The sequence below is a fragment of the Rosa rugosa genome, chromosome 4 (genome assembly GCF_958449725.1).
Source record: "Rosa rugosa chromosome 4, drRosRugo1.1, whole genome shotgun sequence".
Taxonomy (NCBI): Eukaryota; Viridiplantae; Streptophyta; class Magnoliopsida; order Rosales; family Rosaceae; genus Rosa; species Rosa rugosa.
In genome coordinates this window covers 48,860,698-48,876,404 of record NC_084823.1, presented here as the reverse complement: position 1 = coordinate 48,876,404, position 15,707 = coordinate 48,860,698, and the positions used below count along the sequence as shown (strand labels likewise).

The 15,707-nt window shown below is 40.8% G+C and overlaps 1 pseudogene; it reads left to right on the top strand.

Moving 5' to 3' along the window:
* The first annotated feature begins 7,005 nt into the window (after positions 1-7,005).
* On the top strand, positions 7,006-10,460 carry LOC133745241 (histone deacetylase 6-like; annotated as a pseudogene).
* Positions 10,461-15,707: the final 5,247 nt, after the last annotated feature.

Below are 15,707 nucleotides of genomic sequence, written 5' to 3'. Positions count from 1 at the left end.
GATATCGCCTGGACCAGAGCTACCTTCAGGGGAAGAATCATCCCGCCTTGTGGTATCCTGGGAAGTCAACTTTCTCCACAGCACATTGATGAAAGGCATGATTGAAGGAGGAGAAGTTCAACAGGGACTTAAGGACAGTTTCGAGCAGTTCTCCAGCTTGATGGCTCAGAAGTTTAAAGTGCTGGATTCTACAGATTTGTCTGACAAGGATCATATCCTGGCGAATATGCAGGCAGGACACCAATCAGATTGGGAATTGGCAAAAGAATACTTCTAGAATATGACTGTTTTCCAGTATTTTTATGGTTTTATATATCATAGTGCACATTTTACTTTGTGAACCAAGTAAACTCCAAGGCCTAGAATTTCATGGACTTGATTTGCCAGACAGTATGTTGATGTCATAATTTGGTTCGACAAATACTTTTGACTTTTCAACCCATTCCATGTAGGATGGCGTTGAAATGTCAAAGCTTTCAACGCACTTAAACCTTTCATCTAGAAAGAAAAGAATTCCTTAGACATAAATAACCATGACTAGTGAGATGCCTAACCATGGTATGCCAAGTCTTTAACCTTGGACCTCCACCTCTTAGGTCTTGGACAGTCACCATGTTAACATGGTTAGGCATCTCACTTGTCGTCCTGGATGGCAAGGTCAAAGCATATTGTGACCTGGCTATTAGAATAGCATAGTCCGAGGGAATTAGGAGCCTCAACCCCCAAGGCCAAGAATTCAACCCCCAAGGCTTAGAAGCCTCGACCTCTAAGGATCATGCCCACGACTTCTAAGCCTAAAGTCTCGACCTTTAGGCTCACACTTGGACACAGTCAAGGAGACATGGTAGTACAGACCAACTCTCACTAACTTTTCCACGTGTCAAGCTCCGACACCCAGTATGGCTCTCTTGTCATGTCAACAGTGATTCGAGGACAGATGGTGGTTTATGTGGTGACACCTGTCACCAACTCTGTCAAACCCATCCTGGAGTGTCAGTAAGTAGAGGGTAGGGGGCTGACACCCCGATTTTATGGGATTGAGTCCATGCCTTTCCCTTTCCACCTCAACCCTCTTCTCCTATAAATACCCAGCCTTCACAAGGTTGAAGAGGACTTCAGCTTTCTCTTCTCTCCCAACACTATGCTAAAATATCTATGTCATGAAGCTCTTCCAACTAGAGGCTGTAGACGCCCAACATCAGGTAAAGGAAGCCCGAGGGGAGGCTATCAGTTTCACCCAACAAAGGAGCGTGGAGGCCCAACATCAGGAGAAGGAAGTCCGAGGCAAGACTATCAGTTTCACCCAACAAGGCAGCTTGGAGGCCTAACATCAGGTGAAGGAAGTCCGAGGCGAGGCTATATTTCACCCAACAAAGGAGCGCGGAGGCTTAACATCAGGTGAAGGAAGTCCGAGGCGAGGCTATCAGTTTCACCCAACAAAGGAGTGTGGAGGCCCAACATCAGGTGAAGGAAGTCCGAGGGGAGACTATCAGTTTCATCAAACAACGCAGCTTGGAGGCCCGACATCAGGTGAAGGAAGTCCGAGGCGAGGCTATCAGTTTCACCCAACAAAGGAGCATGGAGGCCCAACATCAGGTGAAGGAAGTTTGAGGCGTGACTATCAGTTTCACCCAACAAGGCATCTTGGAGGCCCTACATGAGGTGAAGGAAGTCTGAGGCGAGACTATATCAGTTTAACCCAACCAGGCATCTTGGAAGCCCAAGACCAGGCAGAAGACCACTGAGGCCATACCTTTAGTCACATGAGGTAGACGACCAAGGCTACTTATGTTGTCAAACTAAGAGAACAACCCCACCACTTTACACTTGGATTTTAACGAAAGTCTTGTTGACTTGTTGATGCCGAAATTGGCATCAACACAGTATATATTGCAGAGTTGTTTTTTTTTTTTTTTGTAATATAGATAAGAGATTAAGCGATATTAGTTCCTCGGAGATGGACAATGTAGGGAACAAGTCCCACCCTCAAACACGAAGGTGAAGGGTTCACCACACTCTGGAAGTCCACCGCCCATCCTCCTATTTAATTTTATTAAATAACAAGAAAAAATTACAAAGCCCAACGAGTAAAGTACAAGAAAAGGAAAAAGAGAATAGGAGAACCAATGAAGCATCCCCCATCTCTTGTACAAAACCAAAAGGAAAACTATACAAAAGCAAGAAGAGAGTAACTCTTCATGACCTAAATGCAAGTAGTCCAATTGGGAGCTCCAACAACAACGTGACCTTCTCAAATCCACATAGTACTCCAACATGCAATTAAAAGTAGGTGCACAACCATAACTAATAATGGACAAAACCTAGAAGAAAGATTGCCAAATTAAGCTGCCCTAAGATATGGGAAACCCATGGCATCCATATAGAACAATGGGAGAAGCTCAGATGGAGGAGTAGCATACCAAACAAGAGATGTGGATGTTAAACCCAAGCTCGTAATCTTATCATCCATTGTGTTGCCCTCACGAAGAATATGAGAGCAAAAGAAATGCATGGCATGAATCCGATCTAGGCAATTTAACCACACAATTCGCAGCGGCCGTGGTGGGATAAAAGAAGAGGAAGAGAGACATGCCAGAATACTTGTTGAATCACTTTCAAGCAAAATATGATGCCACCCCATTTGGTAAGCCAATTCAACCCCAATAATGACCCCCATTAATTCAGAGAAGAAAGCACTTTGTTGATCTAAGCCATTACAAAAACCTCCAACGAATTGCCCAGAACAATCCCGGAAAACACCACCACAAGCAGCAGGGCCTGGATTTCCTTTAGCAAGGCCATCGGTATTAAGTTTCAACCAAGGAAGAATAGGGGGATGCCAAAAAACAAGTCGAGGAATTCGCCTAATTTTCGGTACTGGAGTTACACCTAACCCCACAAGTAACTTACTGTCCAAGATCCTATTAGAGTGTCCAGGCATGTGTGGGGCAATAAAACGAATCCAAGCTTTATTTGAGCAGAAAACTTTCATTAGTGAAGGCTGTTTATTCTGAAAACGTAGCTTGTTTCTAGTCTTCCAAATAGCCATAAGAGCATATAGACCGCTAGCAATCCAAAGGTTCATCAATTGTGAAGAGAATACTTTACTAGTAAATGAACCCCAAAGATCAGTGAGCGTACCTGAAGATGGGAGGGAAGTACGTACCAAAACAGCAAGCAAGCCATTGCCAGATGTGTTGAGCAAAAGCACAGGTGACAAAGAGATGGGTCAGCGATTCCTCATGACCAAAAGTACATAGCTGACAAACTGAAACCACTGGGACACCTCGCCTACGCAGCTAGCTGATCATCCGTAGGTAATTTATTATGAAAAAGACGTACGCCATGCAAGCATAGAAAAACGAGGAGGAAGAGCTACTCCCCATATTTTAGAGACCCAATATGGGGAGCGCATGTGGAATTCTAGTCCTTCAATTGGAGCGCATTGATAATATGGTTCTAACACTTTGTACAAGATAGGTTGCAACAAGGCAAGCACATTATATCATGTCCCATAATCTTACGAAACTATTTAAGTCTAAAGTTCAGTCACTTGATCTCACATCTCTGAATTGTCCAATAATTGAACAGGAAGCGATCATGGTATGTTGATCGATTACACTCACGTTTAATTTTGGTTAGTTATCTCATCTTGATTGATTTCGTTTTTTCTTGAAAATTCATGAAATTGAATTTGCAGAGGAAGTGTTCTTGGAAGACGTCGAGCTTAGTCTCGAAGCCTTTGATTATGTTAGCTGAAGATTGTCCAGAGTGGGAATATTGTGGCATTGACAGTGAACTTGTAAGTGAAGAACAGAGAAAAAGAAGAACAAAAGAGAGTGAATGACAAATAGTAATTAATTTAGTCCATGCCACCAATAGTGAAACCCATAGGAAAAGTAGTTGTTCATATATGTAAAAACGTTCATGTCTGGATGGTGAGTGATTACAACGATATTTCTTAACGTACGGAAAAGTGTGGGTGATTACAACAATATAAAATTGTAAGCTAGAGTGAACAATTGATCAGAGAGGGGATAGGGGATAAGGGAATTCGAGACATGTCATCCTAGCGTCGAGTGACTAGCTCCGCAATGGTCTGCACAAACCTGTCGAGCTCCTCCAAACCTAGCGCCAAGTTTTGGTTTTTCCCAATTAATGCAAAAAGAGGCCATATAGAGTGTTGTATAATCATCATTATCAGAGCAGCAATTGCAAACACATACACAGCAATGACAGCATGTATGTTGTGCCTCAAGATGACTAGAAACCTATTCGTCGAGGTTTTGTACCACTCCACAAGACCTTTCAAAAGCTTCTCCCACAGGCTCAATCCATTTGGCCAGAAGATTCCAAAGAAAGTTACAGCAAGAAGATAGAATCCCACCGCTCCAAACGTGTAGGTAATGAGCGAATTGCTATGCTCCCCTGATTAAAACAACTAGTGCATCAATTAATAGTTCACACAATTCAACAAGAATAAAAAGCAGAAAAGAAAAGATTCAACTATGTTTAAGCTGTATGAATTAAGGAGGAATATATTCAATTCCGATTAACCAAAAAGAAGAACTAACGGTGATGGATAAATGTGATACTGCATGCATGCAAATGATTTTGACCCCCATGCAGATGCCATAAAATCACCAAGTAGCTTCTCTGAGGTTTCATAAATTTTCCAAGCAAAGATAAATAGCAATTCTAGGTACATAGGTCAACACCTTTCAAGATACTGATCGATCCCATATATGTCTTGTGCGAGTTGCATGCATGACAGTTAGATTGTTAGGAAACTTATTGATTTGTATGCAGCTAAAAACTGATAAAGATAAATATTGGAGACCAAACTTCCCTTGCCTATACAAATTAACAAAATATGTAACATGTATAATCTATCAGTCCATATATAAAGATAATATTATAGTATTTTGGAGTGAAGTAATTAGCCTCTATATGCACACAAAGCTTCCATCATTTGAAGTTTTCAACTCATGTTTCACATAAAAAGTTTACAAAAAGGTCTATATATCCCTTTTTGTATTATAAAGTTAACCGATTAACTGTATGGTTACTAGACAAGTTAATTATCAAGCATATATGAGTGGTACTGAATACTAATATATGGTCAATATCTCTGCTGCGTTTGACAAATGATAAGTTACAACACTTCAGATCCAGTGAAAGTTAAATTGAAGAGTTAAATTTTAAAAACTCTACCGAGTACGAGACTTACTAGTAGGATCGACGGAAGGGGAAGGGGCCGAAGATGTCGACGGCGAGGGAGGAACGCTTGCTGCCGGAGGAGAAGAAGGAGTGGACGGCGAGGGAGGAAGGCTTGCTGCCGGAGAAGAAGAAGAAGTGGACGGCGAGGGAGGAAGGCTTGCTGCCGGAGCAGGAGAAGACGAAGACGTCGACGGAGAGGGATGAAGACTGCATACTGCTGGAGGAGCCGACGGCGAGGGAAGAAGACCGCTTGCTGCCGGAGCAGGAGAAGACGACGGCGAGGGAAGAAGGTCGCTTGCTGCCGGAGCAGGAGAAGACGAAGACGTCGACGGAGAGGGATGAAGACTGCATACTGCTGGAGGAGGAGGGGTTGGAGAAGCCGAAGACGCCGACGGCGAGGGAAGAGGGATGATTGCTGCCGGAAATGACGGAGACGTCGACGGCGAAGGAGGACGATGACTGCCAAATCGCCTTGCCGGGGAATCAATTAGGACACCGGAGATCAGCTGGTGGTGGAGGAGGAGGGTGGAAGTGATGATGAGAGCGGTAGCGACGGCGAGGTTAGCCAAGGTTATCGTCGGCATTGTGGACTCGAGCTTCGAGAGTTGGTTGCAGAGAGAGTGAGGCAAGCGTGGCATGAAAATTCTGTGAGAGCGACCTTCGCTTTATAACCAACCTGGCAGCCCCCCAAATTCTGTGGAGCGAATGAGTAGTCAACACGTGTAATATCGACGTATTAGGTCCATGGCGGACCTGATCGTCTGCTATGCGGTTGTACGGTACAATCTGCAATAAGCTGTGTTAAATTTGACACGTGTTTTTCCGCCAATCAAACTAAAAGTCTACAACTGCCTGCAACTTTCTCATGTAACACTAGATGGGCACGCCTAGGATTTCAAAAAAATGGCGCGAAATTCTGTTAAGGGTATCGACTATTGAAACTATAATTCGCTCACATATAAAAATGCTACAGATCCCAAAGTTATTATTATTATTTTTTTTACCAAACTTACTACATACCAAATGACATGGAAATTGCCATATCATTAATTTCCACGTGTCTCCAATAATTAATTTTAGTTTGTATTATTATTTTTTACTTAACAAATAAAAAACATTGTTTTGAAACCGTAAGCCACCGATATTACTGGTACATTCCCAGGTAATTAACACTTTTCTTACAGTATACTTGAAATAGGATCAAATCACAATTTCGCATTCTAATTCTAATAGTTTGCTATAATTGTTGTTACTAATGCGGTTGTTATGTTTAGGAAAGCGCGCATGACAGATGAGTCGATCAAATGGTTAAATCATTTTCCATGAAACAGAGATATGACTCTCCAATCCAACTCTTTAATTTTTGACATCATTTTGTAAATACACGAACATAATTGAAAACCACGCGTGTATATGAATCTAGCAACGATTTGTCCTTTTGCTTCGTGTCAGGTAAATTATATTTGTTTCCATGTTACTAACTTTAGGTCTATACATACATATCGTAGACTCGCAGTGCATGTCAAGATACATAACATTTACTAATATTTGAGTCCTCTATCAACTCATCCATCTCAACATTATTTAGCATGCAGAGTTTGTGAGTTTGTTCCAGTAGCCTTACCATTTATATTGGGCCAAACACCAGGTAATAGAAAGTTGCAATGGAATCCAAAAAGACACGTCCAACCAGTTTTTCTTACACCGGACCCGAAAATCCACCAAGTCCAAAGGAAATACGACTCGTCGTAGGCTCGTAGCCACTAGACTCTTTTAGAGGAGATGATGGACTTGAGCGGAGCTTCACTGCCGTCTGGTGGCGCGTGAGCTACTTCTACGAGCCCACCGTCGGCGACTACTACTACTGCCAAGGCCACCCGATGAAGCCCCACCGCACCCTGAGGCCTCCGACATCAGAAACTTCCACTCCGACGACTACGTCGACTTCCTCGCCTCCGTCTCCCCCGAAACCCTCTCCGACGCCGTCCACGCCCGCCACCTCAAGCGCTTCAACATCGGCGAGGACTGCCCCCTTCTTCGACGGCTTCTTCCAGGCCTCCTCCGGCGGCTCTATTGGCGCCGCCGTCAAGCTGAACCGGAGGGACTGCGATATTGCGATCAATTGCGCCGGTGGAGTTCACCATGCCAAGAAAGCTGAGGCCTCAGGGTTTTGGTTACGTGAACGACATTGTGCTCGGGATTCTTGAGCTGCTCAAGGTTCACAGGGTAATGGCCATAATTGTTTATCATAGGTTTAAGTAATGATTTGTTACTCTAATTTTAGGTTAATTTTTCTGTGTGGAGTAGTTAGTTTAGGTAATTATGCTTTTAGGTTTTACTATGCTAGCTGCATTTGGTGATTTTCGAGTTAGCAGCACATGATGTGGGGTTAGGAAAGTTGAATCAGATAAAAATAGGAATGAAATGATATTTACCTGTGAATTTGTGTTGAGTAATTGTGATTTTTTTTTTTTTGGTCTGATAATAGAAAAGTAATTATGGTGAGGGAATGGTGCTCTTTGGTTTCTGCTGTACTTGTTAAGTAAAACTGCTAGGTGCTTGTTACTGTGAGACATTTAGTGAGTTTGGAGGCATTTTTAGTTACTGTATGCTCCCTTGCCTTTAATCACCAGCAAGTAATTTGGGGTCACTAATGTTGACTGTGATAAACTTTTCAATGACTGAAAGCGTCTAAATACTTTCTATCAGAAATGATACTGTATACGTATGGTTCAAGTCTTGGCCTATGTTCTGTTCATCTTCTATCAAATGTCATCATTACTTTGATTGTTTATTAAAGTGCTTATGGATCTGGTAATTCTTGCTGCACAGCGTGTTCTTTATGTAGACATTGATGTTCACCACGGAGACGGAGTTGAGGAGGCATTTTACACTACTGACAGGGTAATGATCCTGTCCTTCCATAAGTTTCGATTTCTTTCCAGGGACTGGGCATATCAAGGATGTTGGCGCAGGGCCTAGGAAAAATTATGCCTTGAATGTCCCACTGAATGATGGCATGGATGATGAGAGTTTTCGCAGCCTGTTTAGGCCCCTCATCCAAAAGGTTATGGAAATGTATCAGCCAGATGCAGTTGTTTTTCAGTGTGGAGCGGATTCACTATCTGGTGATCGGTTGGGGTGCTTCAACTTTATCTGTCAAAGGTCATGCCGTTTGTCGCCGCTATCTTCAATCTTTCAATGTTCCTTTGATGGTTTTCGGCGGCGGAGGATATACGATCAGGAATGTTGCTCGTTGCTGGTGCTATGAGGTTTATCTAACTTATTCTCTTTCCATTTTGACACACCATAACATCTTGTTTTTGTTTTGATTCTTTTTGCAATCTATGTATGTGATGAGATGTTAATATGAGTGCGCATCTGTTTGTAACAGATAGCAGTTGCTGTTGGGGTGGATCCTTACAATAAATACTACGAGTAATTTGGCCCAGATTACACTCTTCATGTCGACACATGCAACATGGAGAACCTCAACTCACCCAAAGAAATGAAGAACATAAGGTGAGTTTGATGCATTACATTTAAGTATTTAACAGTTGGTGACTGTATTATGGTGCTGTTTACTTCAAATTTTCATTTTTAATTGGTGATTAGTGATGCCAGAATAAGAAATTCATTCAAATATTTATTGATAGACTTGCAGAAGATAATTAAAGATCTACATGTCAAATATGCATTAATTTATAAATGTTTGTGGTAAAAATCCTATGGTTCTGAACTTTAGAATAATCATAATATATTGCAAACTGGAAATAGCTCATCCCACGTAATTTGGAACTATTGGAGGGTAACTTGGATAATGTTTGTGCTAAATGGTTCTTGGATTTTGATAATATTCTGCAATGGAATCTTGAATTCTCTCAAAGTTTGTGTTCTATTAATGTCCCACAAGCAATCTTAGTTTTCCATTGAAAAAAACTACCTGCCTGGCTTATCTCTTTTAACTTTTGGTCTTTGTAATTCCTTGTCCTCTTCACACAATTATTTTGGCCGGTTAGATATTTGTTTTTAACTCACCATGTCGCCTCTTTCTACATATGGTGTTTGCACCTTTTTTCTTGTAATAATTCCAAATTTGTGCTTCTGTTTCCTTTCTCAAGATTTCGCAACTTTTTGGACTATGAAAAGGAAACTTTTGCTTGGAAACATATCTTGAGAATGCTGGGGTGTCGATATTCAACTCGTTGTGCTAGTTTCATTATTGATTATAATCTTCCCCAGGAATACGCTGCTGGAGAAGTTTGACCAGCTCATGCACCAAGTGTCCCCTTCCAGACAACACCGCCAACTACAGCAGTCCCAGAGGAGGTTCGTAACTAGTGAGAATTAATTGGATTCTTTCCATGTTTTCATCGTCCTTGTTGCTAAACCTTACTACTGATTTGAGTCAGTGTGGGCAGAAGAGCGCATGGACCACAGACCAAAGTGTCGTATTTGGGAGGGCATGGACTATGATTCTGATCCTGATGATGATGAGAAGCCTTGGAAGTACTCCAATTCTGCTGGTCTGCTTGGTGTTAAAACTGAGATGAGGTTAGGGTTCTGTATTTCATAATGTAGATACAGTGCTTCTGCTTTTGTTTCTTGTCCTGCCATTCAACTTCAGTTTTTTGTGGGTTTTTGGAGATTCAGTTTGATAAGATACGGTCATCCATTAGAAAAGTAAATAGACTGCAGGACTTCGTGTTATTCAGACTTGTAGTCTCAAAACATTGTCTATTTATGATGTTTCGTTTGATAAAAATGAGATTTAATTTCCTCTGTATCTAATTAGCTGCCCCCTCATCTAATGCCAAGGTTTGTAATTGTTAATACAGGCATGATCCTGATGAGATGGAAGAAGACGAAGATCATCCTCAGTGTTGTTAGCATTGGATTTTTGTAGCTTCTCGTCTTATGCCCCTGTATCACCTAGACAAGTCTTCCCCATACCGTAAAACGTTTTGTGAAGCCAAGAGTTCAATTCAAGTCACATAGATATTCTAGAAATGTATCATATAATGTTAGGAGAGTGGTGCCCTTGTTATATTGAGCCCTTCTGTTTGGTACTACAATGTGTAGAACCCATCTTCCAAACTGGTTCACAGATGAATATCAATACTTACAATGTGCAGAGTTTAACCCTTCTAGTTATTTCCAAAGAATTAACTTATTTTCTAGTCATCCTGTTGGAGCCACAATTTTCTTTCTATTCATCTATTGATTCATGTTTTTAGGGCTTTGATATTCTTTTTATTTTTTATTATTTTTTCTTTATAATTTTTATTTTATTGGTTTTTATGAAACAAGTCAGGGAACCCCGCCCTTTTCATTATCTTAGCCTTTTCCTCTGCAAAAGCGCGAGAGACAGAGAAAGCAATAAGAAATGTCACTCTGGCAAAACCTCCTCCAAATTCGACCGTTGATTTGCGACCCATTTCAAAACTCCCCCAACTCCTTCCAACCCGCCACCCCAAACATCCATTTCCGCCCCAAAACACCTCTAAAGCCTATCAATTTCCACCCATCCACACCCAAATGCCAGAAGACCCACCATTCCAGTCCCCAATCCAAATGCCACACCTATCCATACACTTTTCATGTCGGAATGGGGTAAAATTGAAAGCAAAACAATAAAGGAATAAGGAACAATAAGAAAACCAACACAATATATTATGATTTAGGGTTTAAATATATATATATAATATTTATTCGGAGCGAGACCTCGCTCTGAAATTAAAGTGCGAGGTTAGAGTTTATGGTCACTTTTCGGTCTCATATCCACATCTCGACCGTTAAGTTTTTAAGTACTAATGTATAGATCATATCTCTGTGTGTATGTATATATATATAGATCCTATCCAGAGAGAGGCCTCGCTCTGAAATTAACGTGTGAGGTTGAAGTTTAAGGTCACTTTTCGGTCTCATATCCATATTTCGACCGTTCAGTTTTTAGATACTAATGTATAGATCATCTCTGCAAAGTTTCAGCCAAATTCATGATCTTTAAGGTATCCATCTCACTTAAACCAATGGATGAACTGAATCTGTCCACCCTGAACCGTACTAGCTTTAAGGCAGTTATCAATGCTTTAACGACCATCAATTTGGCTGAAATTTTACAGAGATGATCTATACATTGGTACCTAAAAACTGAACGGTCGAGATGTTGATATGAAACCGAAAAGTGACCATAAACTCCAACTTCACACGTTAATTTCAGAGCGAGGCCTCACTCTAGATAGTATATATATATCAAAACCGATAGCATCTAAGGGAATTTTTTTTTTTTTTTTTTTTTTGACAATTGAAAAAATTTGTTAAATAAAAACGATAGTATCTAAGGGAAGGACATTGAGTCAAAACCCCTTAGAGCAAGTTCACCCATTAGGTCACCGGGTCAGTTAATATTCATTGCTTTTTAGTGTTTATTTCCACCATCTGGGTCACGGACACAGTTTCCAAACTGACCTGGGTCACTGGTTCAGTTTGCAGGTCACGAAATTGACCCAGAAAGTAACCCAGGTCAGTTTGGAAACTGTGCCCATGATCTAGAGGGTGGAAATAAACATAAAAAGCAGTGAATAGTAAGTGAGCCGGTGACCCAACGGGTGGACTTGCTCTTAGAAGAAACAACGAAACCTTGGTTTATATATATGTGTATACCTATAGAGTTCGATCCCATGGTTATGAGTGCCGCCGATGTTAGACGTATGTCATATATGTGTATACCTACAGAGTTCCATTCCAGTTCAGGAGGGCATCCCAATTGTTCTTTGTCTAAAAACAACATGCCCTTAATTATAATTTAATTTTGGGTTATTATCACAAATGGTACCTGAACTTATCTTCTATTTTATCGATGGTACCTGAACTTTAATTTTGATCACAACCAGTACCTGAACTTTTCGATTTCATTTTAAATGGTACCTAAGGCCACATTCGGTCACTATTCCGGCCAAAAAGCCAAATCTAAGAAAAAAAAAAAAAAAAAACAAGTTCAAGGCAAGTCCATTACCAAAAAATCATCACTATATATGATCGCAACCCTCGAAATCATCAAAAATCATCACTATGATCGCCTCCCATGCCGTTTTTAGTCGGAATAGTGACCGGAGGTGGCTCTAGGTACCATTTAAAATGAAATCGAAAAGTTCGGGTACTGGTTGTGATCAAAATTGAAGTTCAGGTACCATCGATAAGATTGAGGTATAGTTTAGGTACCATTTGTGATAATAACCCTTTAATTTTACATAGGAAACATCTGGATGTAGGGATCCAAGGGAGAATGGTACGGGGACAAGACGAAGATCAGCCATTCCAAATCTGTCGCTGTAGTAAGGCAAGCAGAACAACATTTGAAAACATCTGCCATTCCATGTTCAAATTCTTTTTTCTGGTACTGAATTAGATCTCTTTTATAAACCATACTCAGCCTGCTTGGTGATTATGGGTCTGCCATTTTCGATTCTCTGACTTTGCATAACATGTCCAGCATGCACCTTAATTAGTAGTTTTTCCAAAGCATTATTAAGCTAGCAATTATTGCTTTGAATTCCCTAGTGTTGGTGCAAGTTCGGTAATGAAAAAGCCCGTACCTGAAATCCAATCAAATGTATTATCGGAAAGTGACACCCAACCTGCATGGTTGCCTGACCCGGCTTCCCATTGAACCTCATTGTACAATAGACGAATGTTAGAAACGCTCATACCAATGTAACCCTAACTTAACTTATATCGTAGGGCTAATATCAGTTCAGTTCCTTAAACTTTAAACCAAACATCATATTAGTCGATTGTGCCTTTTTAATTTCATCAGTGATACTACTCTATCTCCTCTATCACCACCACCATTTCTTATCCTCTACCTTTATTAACACCACCACTACTACATCATTTCTCTATCTCTTTTCTATCATTATTTTCTCCATCTACTCCATCTATTCACACAATACATAATACAAGCTTCACTATCTTTTATCATCAAACCTTCAAGAGCAAGAAGGAGAGGGAATCACCACCAATACGTGAGCTTGGGGACCATCCAACACACCACTAAGCCAACTCTATCCCTTTTACAGTTTTACTCTAGATTATATTTTGGTATTTAATTTGATTATGAAGTTTGTATATGTAATTATGAATGAGTAGTACTTTGTTGGGGCTAAAGTTGAAAGCTGTGAGCCCCGAAAATTTTTTTCGAGTTAAAGTAAAATAGTTCAATAATTTACTTATCGTTTTCGATAAAGGTTAAAATACTCGAGAATATTTTCAGAAAATTTCGTGAAGTGAAATTTTCAATTTAGAAGTTGGATAATGAAGTACACGTCACGACGAGTTCGTGGAAATTTTCGGAGAATTTTCCGGTGAACAATTGTTAGGTTCACCCCTAGGGTGAATGAGCATATTCACCCCCATTGTCGATTAACATACTTTTATTTAATAAATTTATAATCTAACGGTCCATATCTTAAATTAGCCTTTAAAGATCATCTCAGTAAAAAATTAATCGAATCAGAAATCGTTTAATTATCTAATTGAATCAAACAAATGGATGGTTCTAACAACACTTACTACTATTATGATGAACCGTCCATGTATTTCATAGAAATGAATAACTGAAAGGTCTTCAATTTGATTGATTTTTTACAAAGGTAATCTTTGTATTACGTTATATAAAATGAATGGTTGGATTAGAAAATTATAAATTTATTATGCATTAATCGACAATGGGGGTGAATATGCTCATTCACTCTAGGGGTGAACCTAAGAATTGTTCTTTTCCGGTGACCCGAACTATTTTTAGCGAATTTCCGAAGTTGTGGAATTTTAGAACTTAAAACAAGAAATAGAAAATAGGTGGAGGAATCCCAGCCCGCTTGATCCTAGCCGTCCATCCTTAATTGGATCAGTCGATATATCTAAGTGTTGCTCTGTTGGGAGATCCAGAAGGATCGAGAGAGAGGAAGAGAACCAGAGTTCTCTCTGACCCGAAACGCGACCCGGAGACCCGCAAAGAGGATCCGACCGGGGCTACTCCGTCCGGCCACCTCACAGCGGCGGACCACCGGCATTATCTTCGCATCGACGTTGCCGTCACGCCTGTGGCCTCGGATCGTACATGCACCGGCTGTAGACGGAGGACCGACGACTGGAAGCCTCGAACTCTCTCCGCCAACCTCTGCAATTTCCGGCGATTCCGGCCACCGTTTGGGCCACCTGTGGTAGGAAACCTCACCTCCCCGTCATGTTCTATACCCCAGTATGATTAGTTTTCCAATTAGATCGAGTTTTGACATTTTGGTTTCTGGGTTGTTTCTGCCTCCGTCGCGGTTCCTCGCTGCCGGCGACTTCTCCGGCCTTCTGGGCTTCGTTTCTTGTTCGATTGCAGGTTTAGGCGAGGTATTGTGAAGCCTTCTAGGCTGTAGCACAAGGAATCCTCGGTTCATCCCCTTTCCATTCTCGGCAGGGTGTTGAGCTCAGTATCAGTCGATTTTCGAAGGTATAATCTTGAACCAGAATCACGTTTTGCCCCTGTGTTAGTAGTGATCAGGTGTGATGGAACCGAGCTTGGTTTGATAGAGTGAAATTGAGAACTGTTTGGAATGGGTTATGTTGTCTTGTTTTAAATTGTATTCAGATTTGTGAAGTGAGATTGTGGACTGAGATTGGTTGCATCTGTTGCTCGTATTGGAACTTTGTAGTCAATTGGTTGTGTGTGCAATGAACTGTGGAGTTGTGGTGGAGCTCGGGTTTTTCCGGAATATGTGTTTAGCTTGTTAAGTGTTGTAGTTAGCAAGCTGGAATATGCCTTGACTTGATTGTGGTTGCATGGTTGAATGGGTATTGTGTTGCATGTTTGAAGTTGTGGCTGTTGTAAAGAAATTGTGAATTGGTTGTGGAAATTAAAATAAAAAATATGGTGAAGCTATAAAGCTTGGGTGTCCATAGTAAATTCTGTGGAATTACTATGCGGCAAAACGGTTAAGTAAATTTGAGATCTTTCGTCAGTGAAGTCGTTATTGGTTTGCTTGTGTATTTCGTGGTTTGATAATAAGTAAGGAAAAGAAATTAGTGTATATATATGTATTGGGTGACCTTAGTAATCGGGTGCACTCAATATATGTTTGGTCGATAACGTAACTTCAAGTCAATGTTCGATAATTTAGGTAATTATCGAATCTACCTCGATTGGTCAAACATGGTCAAATGGTCAAATGTGGTCAATCCTTGGTCAACTCCTGGTCAAACCAGGAAAAGTTGGGGTTGGACGATATATTAATCGTCGAGATTTCGTTTAACTGTTCAAAAGTTATTAACTATTGAAATGTCGGAATCTAGGACTCCAGTTACCCGAGGAACAGAAGGTTCGCAACTCTCGGAGTACGTGAGAGAACGCATCGGAATCCAGGTAGGGATTCAGGACTCTCCTCGATTGGTGATTTCTTATATGTTTTCTTATCTACGTGATGCATGATGAAAGTACA